Raw genomic sequence first — 24,607 nt, forward strand, 5'->3', positions numbered from 1 at the left:
CGATTCGCGAATGCAGATTTCAATAGACACCGGCAGGAATTCTAGGTCAGCCGAGGTGTATTGTTGCTTGTAACGAGACAATTGCGACAACAGCGGTGCATTGTACCCTATCGCAGACCGGGCCCCGTTTCTCCTAACGCAACATCGTTTCATTAAATCTCCGAGCGACTGCCACTCCACTTTGCCGAAACAAAAAGTCCTGGAGGACGGGGGTGGGGAAGGGGACCATTAAAATTGCAAATTAACTTTTCGCCCTTTTTTCCGAGCCGTACGTTGCGCGCGCAATAAGTCAACGAAACGCAACTGCGAACGAACGAGCCGCGCCTTTCACGGCGAACGTTTCGGTGAAAATTTCGCGGCGATACCTTTAGAAATATCGTAGGAAACTGTTAATTTTACACGACGATACCCGGTGTATTTCCACCGGGAAGAACGGAACCGCGATTCAACGTTTAAACGCCCCCGGAATTAATCGGTCCGGTGCGCGGTTCTTTTCACGGTAAACGGCTCGAATGGATGGAAGGAGCACGGCGCGAACTCGGAGGTCGACTAAAAAAAAAAGAAATAAAAGGAAGGAGAACGATCGTATTTTTACCGAACAGAAATTCGGAACCTAGGACGGGGAGAAAAAAAATAAGAAACGGTTCCTAACGTTGATCCGTGACGCTCGATGCGTGGATCGTTTTTCCCCTAGCTGTAAATTCTCCGTGTACGCGCGAACGATGCGAGATGCACGATAATGATACGGTATTTCTAGCATTCCGATAATTTCTTACGATAAATCACGTCTAAACGGGCCCGCGAGAAGGCATAAACACACGTTGCGATCAGGCCCGGTACGTTGCCAGTCCGAACGCCCGAAGATTAATGATATTTTATAAATTCGAGCCCTGCTTTGGTCGCGCCTCCCTGCTTTCCTCCTCCTCCTCCACCTCCTCCTCCTACTCCTCCTCCTCCCCTGCGGATCCTCTCTTCCCGGATGGACGACTTACTTGTTCGGAACCTTCGAGCGATCCCCTCTGTTCCGCGTCGCGCCACTACCCTTTTGCTGCGACTTAACGCAATTTCAATCCACGGAGACCCTTTGAGGACTCCTCGCGGCGCAAAAGACGGAAGAACGAACGGGCGCGTACCTATATACGCGTCGCAAAGACATCGGGTACCGACGTCAAAAGTCCTGCATTAAATTACATCGCATTTCCATGGCAAATAGACGAGGGACGCGGTGCATATGCATACCGTTCCTTTGTCCGACGAATTGCGCCAAAACCGCCTAACGGGTGTCCTCTCGACAACTGTCAAACGCCATCCCTCCACCGCCTACGTCCACTTTCGATTCTTTCCCATCGAGCAGCCTCGAAATACCCGCTAATTCGCCTGATTTCCGTTCTCGCGGTGCCTCGAGTTTCTCTCGAGAAACGGTCGACCTCCACGGTGATTAACTTTGCGAACTGTACGACCGATTTGTGGTCCCCGAATTTTCAAGGGAAGGGAAAGTTTTCGAATATCTCGCGCACCCTATAGAACTGGAGCGTGTGGCAAGATTGGTGCTCACGCACACGAAGCGTCTCTGGACGCGTGGTAGTTAAATCGAATTCTCTTGCTGTCCTGTCCGCCGGAGACACAAAGCAAAGGTTGCCCGAGTGGATGGCTCGCCCTGGGCGACCATCTAGCAAATTGTGGTATCTAAGTGCCCGCTGGAAACGGACCGCTTTATCGCTCGGCTCTCGTCTGGAATTTCGAATTTTGGAAAGTTATTTTACGTTCGCTTCGGGCTCTCCACCCTCCCCCGCCTCGACGACCCTGCCGCCCCGAAAGAAGCCGCGAGATTTCGACTTGGACCGTTTCGAAATACAAAGTCGAATCAAATTCACCTGAACGTAAATATAGTAACTCGACTCTAGGTTTCTTTACAAACCCAAGTTAAAGGCTTGTAAAATGATAAAAGAATTATATTGAAATTCCAAGAGACTTGGATTACGGCTATCAACGCGCACGTTACGTAGAGCTAATAGTATAAGCTGTGAGATCAGTGAAAGTGGATCGGGTAGAAAAGCATGAAACTGCGCGGCGGTTTCTAATCGACGTTCCCCTTATCGCGTTTCGACGATCGTACGTGGGAGAAGTAGACAAATTACGATTCGATCGAGCAAGATCGTAAAGGCTGGTCTGTCGTCTCGATTCCCATCGACGATAAGATCGGCGCACCGGGACGGGGAATTCGCGATGCACCGGGTAAAAGACACCGGGAGCCTGGACGCGGATGGGACCCGCTCGCTCTCAGAACTCGCATTACGCGGCGATAGCTTTCCACGGCGTTCGAGTAATTCCAGGCTCGAAACGTTCCATTAAAGATTCAGCATGTAATTGCGTATGATCGTAGCGGAGATCGTTCCCTTGGTCCGCGTATCCGTCTGGTCTGTTCGTTTCCTTCGTGCGTCTTGCTTCGTCCCGCGCACCACTCCGACAGACGTGCCACGCCAGGCTACCCGAGGGATTATCATTGAACCGAATGATCGCGCGTAACCGTCGTACGTGAGGCAATCAGGCGACTGCGTGCCGGAAAATCCGTCTTAATGATGCCTCGAGCACCCTGCCCGGTGGTCCCGTCCCGTCCGTTCCGTTCCGCTCTCTCTAATACCGATTCCACCAAAACAAACCGATAAATAAAACGCTCCAACCATTCCCCCTTTATTTACGCGGATGCAACTATTGCCCATACGTGATACAGTTGTCCGCGAAAGTATTCCAACGCCTGGTAGCCAAACCGATCACGCATTGGCATCCACTCAACTTACGAGGCACGCCCGAATACAAGCCGATCTTCCCGTTCAATAAGTTACGTTAATAGATAGTCTTCGGCGATTAAAAAGTGAGATTACGTTCGACGAGCAAACGGGCGCGTGATTTATGGACGGACGCAGCAAAATTTAATAAGCGTTTAAAGGTTCCGTGAAAAATTGAAGACAATCGAAAACTCGGGCGCGCGAAGAAGTTAGGAAGCGACTGGCGAAGACAACCAAATCGTTGCGCTTGCGACGGCTGCCGACAACCCTGCAGTTAGCGCGAGACAGATGGAACGCGAGTCTGGAATTAGCAGATGGAGTCTTGCGAATTGTAACACGTCGTAAATATTAACCGTATCGCACGGGCATCCAGCAATAATTACACGCTATGGACTTCGCGGATTGCCAATTGGCGGGTTCGACAACAAATAGGGACCAATCGTGCATTTCTTCCAGTACCATTATCCCGCGATTTGCGATCGTCGCCTCTAAATTTACGCAATATGGGTAAAATCTCATTGGCGTTAAATAGGAAAACGCGCGGCTGAACGTTTGCCAAAGGACGAGGTGCGGACGTAGCGTCTGTAAATTGGCGCCATTTTTCCGGAAACGTCACCTTGATTATTTTCCTTCGAACGAAGGGAAAATTGGAAGGAATCCAGAAATCGTAAGACCCTTGAGCATACTTTCGAGTATATAGGGGTTGAAGTAGGAGTAAAAATTTGGGATAGTTCGAACGACGGGCACTCTCATTTTCGAAGAGGCGGGGGTGTGGCGGCGGGACGCATCCACGCGAAGCAGGGACGCGTGACTCACCCTCGGCGATTAACGACGCCTTCGGAATAAAGAGATCGTCGACCGAAAGCTCGGTAACCGTGGTCGCGCCACGAGTTTGCGCTCGACGCGGGGATTAATTTTCGAGCGTAATAGCAAACATTACCGTAACCTGTCGCGTTGAGAGTCGAAAAAGAGAAGCGACCGGCTCGGGACGGGGTAAATAAAAGAAAAGGAGCGCGCGAGTTAGGGGGGCCCGCGTGGAGCGACGGAGAGAACAGAAGAGGGACGGGCCCGATCGGGGAGGAAAAAAGCAAAACGCTCGAGACGAAGACGAAGACGGAGAAGCAGGAGAGGAGCGTGCGCGTGGAATATTAAGGAGCGATTAACATAAGGGGACAGAAGCGTGCGTGTCTTCGCGATCGTGACGACGTTATCGATTGTCGTCGAGTTCTAGGTTCAGGCACGTATCGCATACACGCACTCGCGAACCGACAATGAACAGAGGACGAGGTTAAAGACACGCGCTCGCGACGAGTCGGCCTTACGGGAAGGGGGGACCCGGCAGCCCGAACAAAAAGAGAATCGCGCGCGGAAAAGAATGGGAGAAAGGACGACGAACGAAAGAAGAGGAGACGCTCGGGGACCGCGCGGAGAACTCGCGGTATTGTCAACCGCGAGGCCGTATACCGACGACGTCCCGCGTTACTGGTAACCATAACTGTACCTGCATTCCGATCTTCTGAATAACGCTGGAATAATACGCCTGGAAAAAGGATGCCCCTACACGAGTTCCTACGCTGACTCTCTTCGATCCAACTTTCCCCCACGTTAACCTTGGACGTTTTTCACCCCTCCACCCACGCCTTCTACGATCGAATTATCCTCTCTATCGCGAGTAATTAATATTTGACTGCCACGGAGTACGTTTTTAATCTATCGCGGATACCTTGAGGATAACGTGTTTGGATCTGGACGCGTTAATGGACTACGATGAGCTTCGCGATCGTCGAAAAAGCAGACGATACGTCGGGATGAGGGGGAACGATGGCAATAAATAACGGGAGAAATTACGAGAGTGGCCGCTCGTCGGCCTCGCCTCGAAATCTTATCCGGGGTGCCCGGGGTCGCGAAAAATCGACGTTCCTGATAATTGGCGGGAACGAAGACGAGACGCAACCAGAGCTCGAATCCGTTTCCCCTGGTCGCGTTTTTGGCCGTTGTCTCGGAGTGTCCGTCGAAAAATAATTACGTTTCGAAGCCAATGAATCGTACTTTCTCGAGATACACGCGATCGTGCGTTACTTTTCAGCCGTCCCTCGTAGAACCAGCCTCGTAGAATAGAGGAGGCGGGACGAGGAGCAAAGTAAGACGCGAGCGAGTACAAGTATGGTTCGATCGGTACATCGAGTATGTTGGCGCGTTTAAGCCGGTAAGGGACCCGATATCATTAATAATAATTATACAATTATATGTAGGTACGGCGTATCGAGCGTATAGTTTAGTGCCGTGTTATTATCCCGTTCTCTTCGAGTCCCGCGCGGAGCCCTGGTCAAGAACACGTAGCCTGCTCTCCCTATAGGTATATGTTATTACTTATAATATTTCATCGTCGGAATTGGTGGTTGCGCTTTGTTTATGCCATGGGAACGTCACGGGGTTATAACTAAGAGTGGAAAACGAGCGGAGCGAAGCCGAACCGAGCCGAGCCGAGCGCAGTCGTCGCCATCGTGGTCTCAGGAACGCGTTCGCGTCGATTTCGAACTCTTAATTTCACCCCGAGCGACAATTTGCGCTTTGCGTTATCGCACTGTTTATATTTGTCGCTTTATTTACGAGCAAATTAGGTTAAGCGACGCTCTCGAACGCCTATTCTATTTTACGATCTGTTTTGATTGTTGCAGCTGGTAAAAATAGCAGAATAATTCACTTTTCCAAGTTAATTCTGTATTAATTTGAAACTTTGTTAGTTTCGAAATACACACAGGAATCGAGTCGATAGTAATTGTAACCAGTCAGAGAATGAGAAGGTGGAAGAAGACGTTTTGAGCGTAGGAGATTTCCTCGAGTATCGGTATCCAAGAGGGCATTTAACGATTATGCAAACGTAACATACGTTGCCGGAGCGTTCGACCCTTAACGAGCAGAGTCGCGTAACTTGTCGCGGTCCGAGGCGGAAGCACGAGGCCGAGAGATCGTTGGTCGCGCGACGGGCTTTTCCATTCGACCGTGAGAAACCGATTAAAACGCGAATCGACGAATCGCGGATCTTCCGTGCCGCGTAGCCAGATATATCGACGGTTATCGATTCGAGCGCAGCGAGACGCGAATCGATCGGTCGAACGAGTCGAAAGAGGAAGAAGAGAGGAGCGGAGAAGGTTCAGGATGTTTCACCGGAAAAATTTATAACCCGGCTGATCGATTATAGGCAGAGGGATTCCGAGAACTACTATGCCTGATTAGAAAGCGAGGCATGCACACGAGTATGCATCTGCAGCCCCACCTATTCCTGCTCGCTCGTTCGCACCCTTTTACACGTGCACGCGTGTACGCGTCTACGTCTATATCCCCCTCTGTACAGTCGTCGGCCTTTATCTTCCGCGAGGGCTGAAAAATGATGGACTTTCCGGCATCCGAGGTTCTTTGAAGTCAATTTCATGTTGGAAGGAGGAAACGAAAGTCATACGTTCCGGATTCGCGGCAACGCGTTTTTTACCCGACGACGAAAAAATCGCCTGCCTCCACGGTAAATAAAAATGGTCGCTTTAGCGGATATTCCGGCCTTACAGGGTCCGAGTACGATCGCCTCGATCGCTCCACCCGCCGATAATTATCCTCGAACAAACAATATAATCGCTTTCGTAAAACGCGACTTCTCATCGCAATTTCTATATTTTTGTCGCATAAAATATTAAAAATGATTCAAGATATAGTTGTTCCCGGTGAGCACGCTTTCTCAAGGAACGAGTCTCGTCAACCCCCGCGGCACAAGTAGTCGTAGCGTTAATATAAACGTTGAGAATTCGCGGGAGGAGGATTCTGGGCCGGCGAATCGTGAGATTTCGTCGAACAGAAAGTTAAAAGACAAGCAATCCGGTGGGAACGGGAACGGGGATAGTTAGGGACGACTTGGATGTGGACGCATCGGTCCGAGCTTTTTAGTAGATGACAGTCTCCGGGGAGTCGAACATCCGGTATACAGAGTACGTGGAAAATATCTTAAAAGGTAGCATGCGCGGTACGTTTTTGCGCTTCAACAGATATCGAACGCATCCTTTCCATTGGCAAAAAAACCTGTCGAGTATCGCGCACGAGAACAAACGAGACGAGACTCGTATTTCATAGATGATTAATCCCCGCTGGATTGTGGAGTAACGAGAAACGGGCGATGGTAATTACGCCACGAGTAAAACACCGTTCACGCATAAAAGTAGCCAGCTGCGTCGGTTCGCCGTTCGGAAAAGATTCACGGCTCGGCCGGTTGCGTGCACGCGCGTGCACGACCGTAGGTGTACGTGCGCGCGTGGCCGGCACAAAGTGCGAGGTAATTAGTTTACGTCGTACGAATCGTGTAAACTTCGCTACGCATCGATTAAATGCCGGTGCTGGTGGCGCTGTCGCAGCCACGGCCTATCGTTCGAATAGATTTGCCCCGATCGACCTCACCCGGCACGTTTCACCTTTGCACGCCGATAGAAATTGGCAGCCCGAGCGACGCTCGAAACCGCTGCCGGAAACGCCACCCTCGCCATGGACCAACCGTCGTTCCTTTGCCTCCCAATCGCCACGCTCGATTCCCTCTTTTTCAAATACTATTTCACCCTTCGAGTACGATTGATACGGATCAAGGAGTCTAGCAGATATTCGACCCTCGGTGAGGAGGCTAAAGAAACGTCGCAACGAAACGTTACGATAACAAGTTTGGGGAGAAAGGAGTTGGATGCCTCAAAATTAAGAGAAAGAAGATTTTGTCTGGTTCCTTTCTTCTTCGAAGCCGGCGTGAAACTCCCTGGCGACCTTTGCGTCGGCTCTAACCACGCGATGCCCGACCGGCGGCCCCAGGAATTAGGTCAGTTTATCCCGCTAATGGGAAATATAAAGTTGCACAGAAATAAGTGGACAAATTAAATTTAACAGCCGTGCCCCTTTGTTCAATACGCGTCGTTTGGTGGTGGAGCGAGGCTCTCTTTCGGATCCGTTATCGTGTCAACATCGGATCGCGAAAGGATTTCCGGCATAGGCAGCTTCAACTTCAGCTACGTGTAAAAGGAGTAAAACCAATTTTATTTCTTTCGATTCGACCAGCAACGTAACATCCCGCGATTGGATCGTTCCGCCTTGAACGGAGACACACACGAAATAAATCAGAAGCTAAACGATAAATTCAGCCTCGTGGTTCTTTTCATCTTCTTGAATAATGTTACACGGCAATAGGCGGGATCCGTCGGTGTGTTTGTGCTAGGCGCGCGTAATAAAACACGGAAGCTCGAGCGCGGCCGAGGCGGAGGCGGCGTCGCACTTTTCACTCGGCGACGCGTTACGTTGCGTTTACGTTAATTTACACTTTTCGGGCTCTGTGTCTCGTTCGCGTCAAAGACCAAGTGCGAGCAAACGAGACGACGATTGTTTTTCTCATTAACGGCAGACGCACGGCGAGGAAACGAAAGTCAAAAGTCCGCGCCGGCCGTTTGTTTATTTCGATACGCGCCAGCGGAAGTTTCGCATAGTTCGCGGCTCCGGAGCTTTACGCAAAATCGGACCCATTCCGTCGCTTTTAATTACTCGCGGTCGAACGTTTACGCCTCGACGCAGCCACCGTGGCCCTTAACCCTCGACCCTTGCGTCGATTACCTAAATACAATCTAAATCCCGGATAGAAAACGATGATTTTTCTTCCGCGATCGCGGCTAAATCCCGCGCGTCGCGACGGCCAATTCGCGCGCTCGTACGTTATTCTTCCGCGTCGTTGCCCCGTTTTTTATCGTTTCAATTATCGTCGCGATTCCTCGGCACGCAAATTATTTTTTTTACCCGCGAGCGGCAAGGCACGGCCGGGCAACGGGTCGAACCTGCAGGCGATAAATCGCGGTATCGAGCGTTCCGGCAAATCGATCGCGTAGATTTACCCGGACCGGGTTATTTACGAATTAGCAGCGAAAGCGACGATTTCGGGCAATTTTCCGAATCGCGTCGCGCGTGCCGCGAAACGTCGATACCTTATAAATCGCTGCGTAATTATTACGTATCGTCGCGCAATTATCCCCGGTGTAAACCGGATACGGAGAGCAGAGCGGAGCGGAGCGCGCGCGGACTCGTTCGGTTCGTTCGCTCGGTCCCGGGATTATCGCGATAATTATCCAAGACACGGAGGAAGCGAACTAGGATGGACAGGCGGGTCTGATCGTCGACGAAGAGAAACGTTGTTCGTAGAAAGCGAGCTAAGTACCGTCGCGAGGGAGGCGGGGGTGGGGCTGGTGGCGCGCGCGCCGTCGTAAATCGCGAATGATTCCGCTAAATTTCCATCTCGTCGAATGCGAAAGGGGATAGCAGGGACCACTGGTGGGTAGGACAGGGGTTGGGTCGTCGATGGTGCCGTTGGATGGATAATGGGCAGGGTGAATGATAATGCCGCGCGCACATTGTACCTTCCTGCGCGGCGCGTTTCTCTACAGGGTGTTCGCCGAGTGCGTGGATACACCGCGACGCCGTGACGCCGCGACGCTCCGGCTAAAGGCGAATTTCGGGCAGGGTCCGCGAGCGGCCTTGACGCACCTCGATACCAACGCCGAATCCGAGGGCCACCGAACGAACAATAAAACCCAGCGAGCAAAGACTGGTAGCCGCAATACGGCCGGGGCCGATCCTCCAAAACCCAGAATTACCAAAATTATGGGCGCGCCGCGCGGGCACCAGCGACGCGAGAGGCGTGTTGCGCGCGGCCCGCTTTCCTTTTTACCCTTTTTACCATCACCCTCTTACGGATCGTTTAAGGAACGGTGATTCAAAATATCCGATCCCGGCGATACCGTCGACATTTCTGCGGTTCGCGAAACGTTTACACGAAAACGGTTTTTATCGAGAGGCCGGGGAATCTTTGCGCGGACGATCGACGTTCTAGAAAGAAATAAACGACGAGGAAGGAGAGAAAGATCGCGGTACGTGTACTTAGACCGCCTTGTGCACCGTACTGTTCCAGCAATGGCGAGTCGGTCACGAATACCTAATCAATAATTATTACCGCGATACTCTCTATTTTTGCGTCCTGGTCCCCTTCGCGTTCTCGGCGAAGCCTTCGTTTGCCGGAGACCCGCGAACCCCTCCACCGCCGCCGTTCGCCTTCCTCCTCCTCCTCCTCCTCCTCCTCCTCCTCCTCCTCCTCCTCCTCCTCCTCCTCCTCCACCTCCTCCCCTCCAACTCCTCGTCCTTCTCCTTCTCCGCCGTTTCTTCTCCCTACGTGCACCGTGCCGCCATATTTGCATATTTATAAGGGAATGTAATCGCAGAGCTCGGTTTTCGCCGCTCGTCGCTCGCTACCGTGGAAAGAATTCTCGCAAGATGGCGGAAAGATTCGAGGCAGACATGCGATCCGATTTCCTGCTCTCCCTACCGATGCCCTCCCGAACAACGTATCATCAACCCGGCCGATCTAGAAGAAACAATCGTTCCTGCCTTCGTTCCCGTTCCCGTTCCCGTTCCCGTTCCCTTCGCGGAAACGCCAAACGGTAGCACGAAAAAATAACACCCGGCAACGAAACGCCTCGCCTCGCCGCGCCTAACGCGATTTCTTTCTCTCGTGGAACTTGGGCCACCGCGGACATTTAGCCGGAACATCGAGACTGCTGGTTTCGGACGCAAATAATCCACGCGCGGTGCAACGTCGTCGATAAATTCCGTCGACGTTGAACCCGCCGCATCGCAACGCGCCGGTTGCTCGTCGGTTCTTTCCATCCTCCGCGATGCTCGAGGATCGATCGATCGTAGGCATCGTTGGCCGACGAGGCCTCTCGCGTTTGCTTTGCAGTGTGTAAACAGGCAGAAAAGAGGACAGAGGGGAACATCGCGTTCACGCTCGGGAGACGAACGAGGGAGTACGAGAAGAACTCGAGGAAAGAGAAACAGCGAGAACGGCTCTCCGGCTCGTTCCTAGAGTCCTCCTGCGGCTTTCGCGTACGTAGATAGCATTAAAACCGCTTTGGGTCTATCGTTCGACCGATTTAGAGGCGAGCCAATGGATAAGTGGCAGTTCCTCTGCTCGCACAAGGATCGAACGTACCCCACCGACGCGATACGAACGTGCTGCTGGTGCTCGTGCTGCCGTTGTCGAGCCGTTGTTCGCTGCCGCAACAGCTCGCGAATAAGCTACCGTACAAAAGCGGCGAGTCACGATCGGCTCGTTACCACCGATCCCCCTCGATATCGCGAATCATGAAATCATGAAAATCATCTGCTCTCCGAACCGACCAGCCTTCCTTCCTTCGCTTCCCCTTTTCTTCTTCGACCCGGCCAGTCCACGGCCTGTTCATCTCCACCGATCGGCAAACTCGCTAAACCATTTTCAACCGATCCCTCCGCCGTTCCTTTCCACCCTACGTCGAACAATTCGTATTCCGTGCATTTTCTAAGAGCTACCATCGCGGATAGTTTAGGACTCTCGAGAGCCAGTTTCGACAAACTTGACGAGGACCCTCTCCCCGGCGGTACTTGTGTTTATTACGCGTACAATAAAATCCCCGGTTATCTTTCGAATACCGGCTACAATCTAATTTCAAAGGAACAGAGAGCGCGCCGAATGGGGTGGAAACCCCGGGCGGCCTATTCGGCCGATCGGAAATGAAATTTCGAACGACGAAAGAGCCTCGTCACTGCCCGGAGAAATCTAACCTGCAATTCGCATTAGGCGGCAATTTTTGCTCCGCGGGACGCCACACCGGCACCGGAACACCGACGATCCTCAAACGATACGGAAAATTTGTCTTCTAAATAGAACGCGTAGCGCAACAAAATTTAAATATATAAATAGCTGAACCGCTCTGGCAATATTAAACGTCACAGTCGCGTGTGTGACCTACGCGACACACCAAGCGTTAGATAATTATTTATTTATTTATTTATTCATTTATACGGAATATACGCCTTAATATGTACATAAAATGCATTTAGAACATCCGGCTAAACCTCTAGCCAGATTCGATCGGAACGATCAAAACCGACCCTACGCGAACTTCAATTTTCGCGGCAAGCACCGGTTGGCCAAATTACCTGATCGGTGCAGCTCGACTAGATTTCGAATCGATTGGATCAGACTTCAAACCGACTGGTAGTTCTTTCTTTTTTTTAAATACGGATAACTTCATTAACGCTACAGTTATGGATACCGATTGTATTAAAAATCTAGTTTTTCTTTTAATTATGTTCGCATCGTTACGTCCATAAAGTGCGACGTAAATTGCCAACAAATAATATTTATGATTTTCTGCAATTTTATATATGAAATATTCATAATCCTATTTCTTCGCAACTAATCAATTCTTATAAAGATTCTAGTTCTGGCCGTTTTTTTCCTACGTATTTGTCCTCGGTTACTTCGATCGAAACCAATCGTTGTCGGAATTAATGACTCGATTAGATTGCAGAAGTTCAAGATACAGATTTCCCTTCCAATCCTACAATACGCATAACGCGACCTTCTGCGAGTTTTTCCTACGTACTTGTTTCAATTTGAAACAATACTCGATGGAACTAATGGTTCTATTAAATCGCAAAAGTTCACAATACTCCCTTTCAATCGACCATACGTATAACACGACCTTCTCGAGGCATACACCTTTGAAACAGTACTCGTGCTTTCCACGTAAAAAAACAACATGGTAAAAATTCGACGTTATTCCGTTGGCCAACCTAATAGAAAATCTCCGGAGCATTCTAATCGAAGCACTTCGATTTACCTTCGCCGTCGGCGAAGGACGCGCAATTAGATCGTCGAGTATTTTATACAAGAATGCGGGACACTATCGTATTCGTAAAAATGTCCGTAGACTGTTCCCTTTCTTACGTAACTCGGCGTACGACTATATAATCGTATCGAGAGAATGCGTCTAAGGCAATCGCGATAACTTTTTCAGTCGTTGCGTGTCTAAACGCATTGTAACGGCGACCGCTTCTGCATTTTATTCATTTTTTTAACGCCGGAGAAAACCACGTTGGCGCAACGTAAAACGTAAAAAATGTACGCGCGTGTACGCCGACAGAAATAAGTACACGAAAAGAGTAGATTAGAAAGATACGTACAATACGAACAGGTGATATTAAATGCAAGAGAAAGTACAAAGAGGTGGAAGAGATTTCCAGCCGCGGTTCCGCTCGCAACCGGACAATCGCAGTTCTTAACGAGTCCGGTATTTCGTGCGGATTACGTAATACGTTCCGTTTACGAAGATCCGATCGATCGGGGGGTTTAGTTCGCGTGGAATTAGGAACGATCCCGGCAGTCGCGGATACTTTCTTCGAGATCGGCCGCGACATCGAAACGCGCCAAGGACTTTTCCAACGTCTCGATAAAGCGCAGTCGCGCTCGATGTCTCCCGAGAGTCTTTGCATTCGCCGCGCGATACGCGACCGATCGATCAACGATCTTGCAATCGAGCGAAAGTCGGGAGATTGCCGCGCTAATATTTTATATAATATATTCGCTAGCCTTGCTCGAAGACGACCTACTTGCGCGGTATGTAAATGTATGCGCGATAGACTCGATTGTATGTAAATAGTAATAGGAGGCCCGATGTTTTGCGCAACGCGGAGCGTTAGCAAGCTTCTTCTGTTTTTCCACGCGCGAACGAGACAATTATTTAGCGAATATCGAAACGGGGACCGGCACGACACGAGGCGCGACCTTTCGCGCGAAATTCGGTCAACGGGGCTCGCGTAATCGGAGGATTTTCGCGGCAAGAGCTCCTCCCGAAAGGCAGAGACCGAGACCCGGTATGGTCGCGCGGTTTCCACGACTCGGCGAACCCGAAGTGAACGGTAAACCGAGGTTTACGGACGATTGCGCGTCTCCCGATTTGTCCCGGCGCGCGACCCGACCACCGATCCGTGCACCCGCGACAGCTTTTCATCGCCGCATCTCGAATCGAATTTATGCGAATCGCGTCGCCTCGCGTCCCGTCGCTGCGCCCTACGCGCGTACAGCTACTTTTTTCGACTCTCCGTCGGTCGTTGAATCGAGCACGGACTTTGTAATCGGGGACCCCTTAACCGAGTAATCGCGTTTTCCTCTTATCCACCGGGGTTCCGACCACCCATGGCCTCGATCCCCACGGGGGATTCCTCCTCCGGCCTGGCATTACCAGAAACACTACTTCGCGTAGCAATGCTCGCTACCGCCTTCCCTAGGACCGCCGTATTTCCCAAATATTTACTCGAAAATTGATCCACCTTTAGAGTACTCTTCTATCGTCCGATCCGCGCGTTATAATTATCTAATAGAACGGAGTATATTTTTAAATAAATATTTAAAAACACGCTCGAATGTCCATCAGTCGTGTTATCGTAACTGTTTTTTTGTATATAAATGGAATAATTTACTTGGCGACTCGCCTCGAGTAGACCCGGTTTTTTCCCCCAACCGAGTATGTATATAAAGAGATATATGCAAAGTTCTTTTTCATCGAACTTACGTAAAAACTCATCGTTAATTGCAAACAGTGCGTTAATCTTTGTAGCAGCAAACTGTACCTTTTGGGGAAAAAAGTAATTGAAAAACTCGGTCGATCGAAGCGTCTAGATCCGGTTCTCGAGTCGAAAGAGATCGCGATCGAGTGCAAGAGGCTCGACAGGTGGGCGGCAAGGTGGAAGCCGGAGAACGAGGGTCGTTTTCGATCGAGTTTCCGGCGAAATATCGGCGCCGCGAGTCGGGAGGGGCGACCAGGAGGGGTACGAAGGAACGGGAGGGGACATAAATATTAATATAATAGCACTGATTGCGCTAGATCGCGGCGGGTGGGTTCGGGCGAGGAAACAACGCGTTGCAAATAACACGACGGGCAGAGATGGTCATGGCGAGAAACGAGGGGTTGTTGGGGCAGAGGGTGGCTCTGGGTTATGTCCGGTAGCATAGTGACATATCCGAGAGCAACGACGCGATGACGCGGTCGCGCGAGAGAGAGGACAGCAGTGTACAGCGGTAGCGGGGGCGGGAGAGGACCGATAGAAAGAGAGGACGAAGGAGTCGAACGAGCTGGAAACAGCCGAAACGAAAACGAGGAGCGAGAGAGGAGACACAGAGGGTGCGAACGCGTTCCACTTGGAGCAGTCGGGAGGTTTTCCGGGAGGGGCGAGGGTGGCACCACGGGCATTAAATATACACGCTGATTTGTCGTCCGCGGATTGTCACCTCTGATAGCTTTCATTTTGTTGTATATCGGCGTCGGCCGCGCTACGCTTTTCGACGTAATTCGGCCCGCTTGATTGACTTTTCAGCTGGCCTTTATGGCGATATTCGTTGCGCGAACGCGCTACTCCCTGCTTTTCCACCCCCCCCCCCCAGACTCCCTGCCCTTCGCCATCCGCCCTAGACGCCTCTAGTAGATTTATCGGACAGCGAACGCGTGTCCTGCCGGTTTTTCGTTCGGTCCTAGCCCGTCAACGATCACCGTGACGGTCACCCTGACTTCTCGTCGCCAGAGCCCTACGGCCAGGAGCCGCCATTCCCGCGGCTGTCAACCACCGTCGATTTCGACATGACGCGACGAAAGACACCCCGCCAAATTTACCGAAATTCGACATTTCTGGAAGAACGCTCGCTACCAAAACGAGTTCGTTCTCTAAATATACGTATACGTTCGTGCGAAAACGGTTTCCCCGGTTTCCGTTCGTCGACAGTACGATATAAAATGAGATTAAAAGAAGCTGCAATTGCCAAAGAATGGAGCCTGGCATCGAGAAAAGTGCGATCGACGGTGTACGAAAAGTTTGCGGAAGTCAATATAAGTAGCGTCAAGTTGCCAGCCAGATTGTAGGGAGTTCGGTATAGAGTTATAGTAAACGCAAAGGTTAGTATTTATGGAACGACCAGCAACGGAGTCGCGTTACTCATCGGTTATAACATTGCGACATAGGTGAGAAAGTTTCTTGGCGATTACGCTCGCGAATATTTTGCGAACAATGGACTGAATGTAAATTGACTTATGGTCGGTGTCGTTACTACGATCGCCACTTTTGCGAAGAGCAATCAAGGACATTGGCCGTCGCGATGGAAACAGGCCGAAAGTTGCAGATTTATCGACACTGTCGCTTACGAGTGTTGAGTATCCTAACCAAAAAAAAACCTAACTGTACTCTTTCAGGAGTTAATTTTAAGGATCGAAGCCTCTTTATCGCGGGATTAATAACGTATTTGCCAACGGTCATCGGTCGTAAGTTGTAAACGATGATTCTAGCGTCGAATATAATTTCCAAGGATGACTAATTCGAATCAACGGATCTAGAAAAAGTTGATATTAATAGGCTTCGATGTAAATTTAGTTGAGGAGCATACCCATCTAAAGCGACGTTTTTCCGCGTTTGCTCCACGATGGAGTCGTGGCTGTGAGTCATCGAACGAACGGGAAAGATTTCTCGATCGGTCGGACGACGAGCGGGAATCGATCCTCGAGTTTCTCCGGGCGGTCTTTATCGCGAACCGAGTCGGCGGTGTTTTGTCAACATCCTTGGGCCCGCAGCGATTTTGAATAATATACGCGGTCGCGCATTTGTTTCGAGTCGCTGGAATTCCGCTCGTATTGTCCGCCGGCGAAAACAACGTTCCGTTTTTGCCGTTGTATTCCGCGCACGGCTCGTTGCATCGCGCGGAGAATAAACGTTTCTTTCTTCGTTTCCCAGAAATTCGTGGTACGCGAGGCGCGCGTGTCGCGTTTAGCGTCGGCCCGGCTAACGAACCCGCGTATTTTTCAACTAACGGACGAGCGGATACGTCTTTCGGGGTTCCGGGCCTCGAAACGCGACGGCTCCGAAACTACGCTCCGTTTACGGTAAATTCAAAAGAGTTGCCGCGCGTACGCGCGCGCTGCTTCTTTTCTCGCGGCACGGTACCCTCGATACCGTTCGCTCGCCGCGCTTTCTGCCCATAAAACTTTTACCGTCTCATCCGTACACTTGCAACGTTAAAGCTGCACTAACCCCTTGGAGCGCGCAATTAGAGCAATCGTAAATTTTAATGTTTCCCATTCGAAATTAATAGGAACGGGGTAACCTGACCCGGGGTAACCCGTGGACTGAGAAGCGTAAAACGAAAGAAAGAAGGACGGTTTCGGGCGGGATCGAAGGGCCGGTCGAGTCGAAGATCGAAGCAGCGTGAAGGGCTGGCTGGGATAAGTCTGTTTCGCTCGGTCGCTCGCGAGCGGTCGCGCGACTTCGCGATAACGTTACGCGGCGGTTATTGGAAATAGTCAGGTCGATCTACCCCACCGTGAAATACACACAGCTCGGCGAGCCTACGTCATACCTTGGCGTATGTACATTATTCATAGCCATCGGTGAAAAGGGCGCCAGCCGTATTACGTATGCCACAGGTTATTATGCCCTCTAAATGTTTAATGTGTTTGCCTTCCTTCTCCGGCCACCGACGTGGCTTTATGTTTTACTAACTAAATTACTATGTTTTTTTTCTATTAGTTCTTCAACGCTCAATGTTGGCTCCATCGATTCGTCGCTCTCGTTCTCCTCTCTTCGTTCCTCTTTTGTTTGCGTTTCTCTTCTTTCAGTGCCCCACGGTCCGTGGACGTCGTCGACGTCGTCGGCTTCTCCGGGGTATCGTGCAATTTTATACGCCGTTCCTCGATTATATTTAATTGTTCTCCCGCGCGTTTCCTATCAGGTCGCCTCGTATTTCGCGTTAAACGTTTCACCTGACCCGGAATATTCTACGCCACCAGACGAGTACAAAGGTAACGCGAGTTTGCCTCGTAATAACATTTAGAAAGGAAAATTAAACGCGGAAACGGACTATCGGATCGGGCCTCTGTTCTATACCTCCGTACCCAAAGATTCCGTGGATCGCTTAAATTACCACCAGTTATCGTTACCTATTCTATAAATTATCTTTTACTTTAAAGCTTTTCTTAAGGGGGGAGCCTCAACAAAATTAATTTTTCTTTTTACTTCAGTTTTTTAAATATATATATTTAAGAATGTACTGTTAAATTTTGAGAGATAAATGCCAAGTATCGTGGATCGTAGAACATTTTTTGTATAGCTCTTCGCGGTAATTACCGGAGTTATTACTTCGGGTGATTACCGTTTACAGCCCAGATATTACTGTTTCGAAAGGGTAAAGAGACATCTGCTGTTTTTAAAAGTCGAAATTCTAGCGTTTGCGCCATCTGGATGCCAACATTCTGAAAGAAATTCTATATGGAGCTGGGATTGATTAGTATGATCTTTCTTAATTGGCGTAGATAAAATCTCAAAAACTATACGCTCGATTGTTTTCTAATTTTTACACGTTGTTCCACCCACTAATAACGGTTCAATTTTCTATCATTCACATGAGACTCCCCCCTTAAGGGGCCTTTCTACTTTGTGGGATTAAAAAAATTGAATTCTGTTTTGCAATTCCTTTTAGTATGAAGTCTCGAAAATATATTTACCAAATATTAAATTGAAATTCGGAAAACTAACGAAGTTATAACCAGTTGAAATGTACCACGCGCAGGTATAACAACTAGACGTGAAACTTTAAAGCTGTTTTTCTCGAAACTACATTTTTCGGCACTGTGTAGACGATAACATGATAACTATTCAAGATATCAACATCAAATTTATACAGTATCTTTAGAACTGGTCTCTCTGTAGCATGAACGAGGATAATTGCGATATATGCAATACTTTTTCTTTTATTAACAAAAAAGTTAATTTTTTTTTTTAAAGATCCTAGTTCATGTTATAACCAAACTTATCAATATTAAGAATATCTTTGGTTTTTGGATTTCGGATAACTTGTTCACAAGATATCACCTACGCAGTCGGGTAAAAACTATTGTTCATTGATCAACAAAAACAGCGTAATCAATAGATATTATGCGTTGCAAAAATTCGTAAATACAGTTAAATATACAGGGTGTTCGACCAACCCTGGGAAAAATTTTAATGATGGATTCTAGAGGCCAAAATAAGACGAAAATCAAGAATACCAATTTGTTGATGGAGGCTTCGTTAAAAAGTTGTAGAAACATTTCCGGTCACACAGTATATTTTCGATAAAGAATTTTTTTCTCGAAAGTGGGTAGGATTTCAGGGGTACGTCTATTCACTAAAAATGCTTATAATTGATCCCTGCAACCGAAAATAATTTTTTCGGGAACGATTTGAAATTTTTTTTTTCGTCGAAAAATTTAGACAATAAGATTTTCGATAAGGAATTTTTTTCTCGAAAATGCGTAGAATTCCGGGGGTATGTGTAATGACCAAAAATGATTGTAATTGACCCCTGCAACCGAAAATAATTTTTTTAGTATGATTTGAAATTTTTTTTTTCCGTCGAAAAATTTCACATCTTCTCGAATTTTTTTCTCGAAAGTGGGTAGGATTTCAGGGGTATGTGTAATGACCAAAAATGATTGTAATTGACCCCTGCAACCGAAAATAATTTTTTTAGTATGATTTGAAATTTTTTTTTCCGTCGAAAAATTTCAGTACTCTCTCGATTTTTTTTCTCGAAAGTGGGTAGGATTTCAGGGGTATGTGTAATGACCAAAAATGATTGTAATTGACCCCTGCAATCGAAAATAATTTTTTTAGTATGATTTGAAATTTTTTTTTTCCGTCGAAAAATTTCACATCTTCCCGATTTTTTTTCTCGAAAGTGGGTAGGATTTCAGGGATATGTCTATTCACCAAAAATGCTTATAATTGACCCCTGCAACCGAAAACAATTTTTCCAGAACGATTTGAAATTTTCGAATTTAATTTTTAATAACTTTTTAACGCAGCTTCCATCAACAAATTGGTGTTCTTGATTTTCGCCTTATTTTGACCTCTAGAATCCCCCATTAAGGTGGTCGAACACCCTGTATAATAAATATATCCACAAAGCTCGGAATTAATCGCTGTTTAATAGCCCGCAAAAACAAAATCATAAAGAAACATGTATTTTTCTTGGCTCCGAAGAATGACCCCTTAAAAGAGAATTCGGTTTGATCCCACAGCGAGTTCGAACCACTCCCTCGGGGATGTTTTTCCGAGACGCGGAGCTGTACCTACATGCCTCGTCGAGAATCTCTCGAGCACCGCGAGAAGACGAAGAGGAGCGATTTAGAAAAATAAATCGTTGGCCCCGCACGCGCGCGCAAGGTGCTCGGTTGTTTACAAAATTAATATCCGACGGGCGTTCCTTGAGGATGCGGAGGAACGGCGAACGGGGTCGTTAAAACCGCGGATCTGCTAAAACGCGCAACACCGAAACGCGAAACCCGGCGGAAAGTTTGGAATTTACTGCTCGACATATTGGCTGCGAAAGCACACGAAATTAAGGCTAGTAAAACACTTTCCTGACACCTCGCACGCCCCTCGCCCTGCTGCACACCTACCACCACCCCCTGCAACCCACGCCACTGCCCTTCTGCATACTCTTCTGTCTCCTGAACGTAACGTTCGACATAACTCCTCTTTTATATTTATCAGCGTTCGCGGAACGTATGGACAGAGCCGACGCTACCAACAATTTCAAGCTTACTTTCTTCCATTAAGCTCCTGCGCCTCGACTACCGTTTATCTCGTTTACGTGTTTTACACAATAACATCGACGCGATCGAAACGTACTTTCATCTCCGTGTCCGTCTTATTTCTACCTAATTACTGGATACAACCTCTACGAGACTGCCTATTACTGTGCCATAATATACTTTAATCACCTAAACATTATATTATGGATCCCCGTCAGGAACTAACGCTGATGTTCGACGAAGGTGCAACGCGATAAATTAATAACGGAAGAACGCAACGACTTTTATATAACGATTATAAAAATGGTGCATAGACAGTATTGGTCCACCTAAATTACTCCTGAACCGTATGTTTTATTTAATATGGGAATAAAATGACGCGTATAAAATATATATGGAGACAGAACCGCGTAACTCGAGGTCTCGCTATACTGGCTCTTAAAAAAGATTCCCAGTGTGCAATTTAACATTGCCGGCTTTAGAACATGAATCATCGAGTTATTTCAAGCGATTCCTCCTTAGGAATTCAAATCGGCCCGTACCGCGGCGAAAACGACGGAAAAATATGTTCAACATTGGAGAAAGTTGGGTTAATGGAAATGGCGGGCATTAATAACCGATTGGGAGATCTCCGTCTTTCCGCCATGCTACATTGTGAGCCCGCAACACAGTTACAGAATATCCAAAGGTATACTTTCGCTACGCTGAATGTATTTGAAATAATCGAGATTCCTTAAACGGGAAACACATCGAATTTTCTAAATCCATTCTGAATAATTTTGCGAAAAGAATTTTCCAGATCACTCGTTCCAAGGACAACAATTTTCGTTCGTTGGTTTAATAAAGTTATTGCTTGCTACGAGCAGCCATTCTTCGTGGCATTTCCGATCGAAAATAGCTACGTCTAAGGGTTGTAAAATATGTATAGCATCGGGGCATCGCGATATTAAGGGGGGAGTCTCACGTGAGAGCTCAAAAATATCAATTGTTTTTTTACTTCATTTTTTGAAAGTATGTATATATTTAAGAATGTACTGTTAAATTTTGAGAGATAAATGTCCAGTATCGTGGATCGTAGAATATTTTTTGTATAGCCCTCGCTGTAATTATCGGAGTTATTGCTTCGAGTGATTACCATGTACAGACATTAGTGTTTCGAAAGGTTTACGACAGTGTCAAGATACATCTGTTATTAAAAATTGAAATTTGAGCGTTTTTGTCATCTAGGTGCCAATATTCTGGATGGAATTCTATATGAAGCTGAGATTGTATGATCTTGCAGACTTTAAATGCTTTTCTTTCGAAACGTTGCTTTCTTAACTGGCGTAGATAAAATCTCAAAAACTATACGTTCGATTGCTTTGAAATTTTTACACGTTGTTCCACCCACTAATAGTTCACGCCCGTACCAAAATCAAATTGTTATAACGAATTTATCATACTGTTTTTATTAAAAAGTTGCGAAAGAAACGACGAAATTTTGCAATTTTTACTTTAAGCTTTAACCATTTTGTCAATTTGCAACATAATTAATTATTTTGGTAAGGGTGATAACTGTGAACCTACCAAATAAAAATCTAATTGATTTAGTCAACCTTGAGAGCTGTAATCATCTACGACAGTGGTTAAACACATGTTTACTGCGGACGTGATAACAACATTAAAAGTTAATAAAAATTAATAAAAAAATTATCTGAATCATAACGTGAGATGTAACATTTCCTTAAAAAAAATTAAGAAATATGATTCTATTTTCTATCATTCACATGAGACTTCTCCTTTAAAATAATATTGTTTTTGCTAGGAAATCTAACAAGCGATATCGTTCAGAGGCGATCCTTTCTTGAAACTAATTACTTTTCAGTGTGTTTGTTATCGATTGTGACAAAGAATAGCAGTTTCAAACGTGGAAAAGAATGTCCTGTTTATCGTTACGCAATCGTCTAACTTGGTCCCATATGACCAACGCTACTCTGTATAAGAAAACGTTGAATAGGAAAATTTGTTTACTATTTCTGTAAGTCATAACACTGGAATATGGATTTTACGTCGATCCTAGCAGAAATACGATGCAAATAAATTAAACAAATGTGTTTAAACTGAAACACAAACTTGCATCAGCAAGTAGACGGAAACCATTCTCGTTGCGTAATAAGGCAACGGAATACGAAACAATAATATGATCGGTCGTTTTTCGAGCGTTTGGATTTTTATCGAAATCGTTTTGAAACAAACGTTACGCTGGTCGTTTTCAAATAAAATTTCTGCGAGATTCATACGATCGATCGACCGTTTGGAAAATGCGATAAAATCGCGCGGGAACGATTTCGATTAAATATACGGGACGTTAAAAAAAAAAAGAAAAAAAAAAAGAAATTTACGCAATTTCGATGTTTGATTAAACAAAACGACATTTCACGCGAAACAATTTAATAGGTCCGTTAGACTCTTTCCCGGCTCTTTGTCGCGGCACCGCGATTCTTTCTATGAGTGTAAAACGTTTCTAGAAATGGGATTGGATTTAGAATGCGTCGTTACGAACGTAGCGCTCCTTTATTCGTATTTCTGTCCCGCTGTTACATGCAACAGGCAATTTCGATAACTGCACCTTTTACATCAAAGCTCTACTATGTCCGTCAGAGGTTTGAGAATAACGTCGTTAAAAATTCCAGCCCGCAACGATATTCCCCGTTTTTAAACGTAAATTTTCAACGTCGATTCGACCGACGCAATGTTCGTTTGCTCGATTTGCAATTTCGGGTTCCGAACGTCCCGATCGGACATTCTCGTTTTCCCCCGTTTTCGAAAACGATCAAACTTGTCTATCGGTTTCCGGCGGTCGAGTTGCAGTTTCGCTCGTAAGATGCATTCGAATTGCATATGGCTTCGAATGCATCGCGACGGTACTGCACCCGCCATCTATCGGCAGCTGGAAACCGATAATACAGGCACCCGGCTTGCCCGTTTATTCGCAGCGTATTGTCGTTTATCGGCAAATAAACGTATTCGAAAATAACATGGACGAAAAATAGGAGGGAAAAAAGATGGATGGTTATAAGAACGTAAAATCAAGAGACTTACCAAAAATGACGAATGAAAAATAAACGGGGGGTTTACGGGAGTAACTGCAACAAACGAAAAAGTGTACTTCAAATACAGCGTAAACGACACAATAAACACAAAACATCAAATTTCTGTGTATCATAGTTTTTATTGCCAGAAGATTCTTGGATCGATTAATTATAATGATTTACATGTTGCGTCGAGTGGTAAAAATAGCAACGATAAGCGTAAGTGATTTTTAATTACAATCAATCTTGTCGCGCAAGCATCTAAATATATATCGTACGTGTCGCGGACACCTTTTTACACTTGGCGCGTTAACGAGCTGGAGCACCAAACGCGACTGTTTTGACTTTTTCAACGCGACAAATAAACGTTAGGAACGCACAATTGCAACCGACATCGTCGTGTCCACGCTTCGACGCATACAATTGAGAAGCGAGAACACAGAACGAGTCAGCGAACGCTCGTGAATTATTATCCATCGCAACGAAATTAAAGATAAATTGGCTGTCGTCGAATTTGGAAAGAACGGGTTCATACACAACTCGCGGTACACAACCACTTGTGGATCGTAGTCGCCCAAAGATCGTGCTCCGGACGTCGGTGAACGCGGTATTTATCGCGAGAACATATGCGAATGGGAAATTCGGGGCACGGATGCAAGATCGTCGCGAACCGATACACGGTATCGGGAAATACGGAAGCCGAGCGATCGAGTACGACCGCAGGTTTTCGTCGAAATTTCGACAAGAGTCTGTGCGTGTCAACGCCATGTCAAATTTCGAGGAGCGTTGCTCGGGAAAAGTAAAAAGAAGTCGACGATCTTACCGAAACTGAACAAAGAGGGAATTACGGGCTCCTCGTAACGATCACCAACAAAAATTTCACATTGAAAAACAACACAGAATTCACAAAATACTCCGAACCTAGCGGCGAGATGTTTCCTGCAGACAACTGCATGTATACACAGTCGACGGTGCTGCCGCGCCTCGCTTACGTCGACCACTAGAAACAGAATCCTGCCCGCGCGATTTCAAATCCTCTAACCGGATATAGGGTTATTTTAAGACCGATAGAACTTTCGACTCTCATAACCGCCATATTTTTAATCGATGTTTCGATTCGATAAGAGTTTTACTGTTGTTTGTTCGAACAAACCACGAACCTTCGACGATCTCGAAGCAAACATCGTTCGTATTAGAAGCAAAATATAGTCTGATTTAAACGATACTGTATTTCACGTATAACGTTATCGAACCGTAC

General features: G+C 47.1%; 1 protein-coding gene across 1 annotated transcript in view; it reads right to left on the reverse strand.

Annotated features, from left to right (window-relative positions):
* LOC143342600 (protein bric-a-brac 1) overlaps positions 1-24,328 on the reverse strand; it is a 263,926-nt gene extending 239,598 nt beyond the window's left edge. Inside the window, exons 1-2 of the mRNA XM_076766660.1 lie at positions 24,173-24,328; positions 23,360-23,403 (exon numbers count right to left, since the gene is read on the reverse strand). The gene's annotated coding sequence lies outside the window, so the exon portion shown is untranslated. The remainder of the gene's footprint in view (positions 1-23,359; positions 23,404-24,172) is intronic.
* Between the last annotated feature and the right edge of the window lie 279 nt (positions 24,329-24,607).

Source organism: Colletes latitarsis, chromosome 6, assembly GCF_051014445.1.
Source record: "Colletes latitarsis isolate SP2378_abdomen chromosome 6, iyColLati1, whole genome shotgun sequence".
Classification (NCBI taxonomy): domain Eukaryota; kingdom Metazoa; phylum Arthropoda; class Insecta; order Hymenoptera; family Colletidae; genus Colletes; species Colletes latitarsis.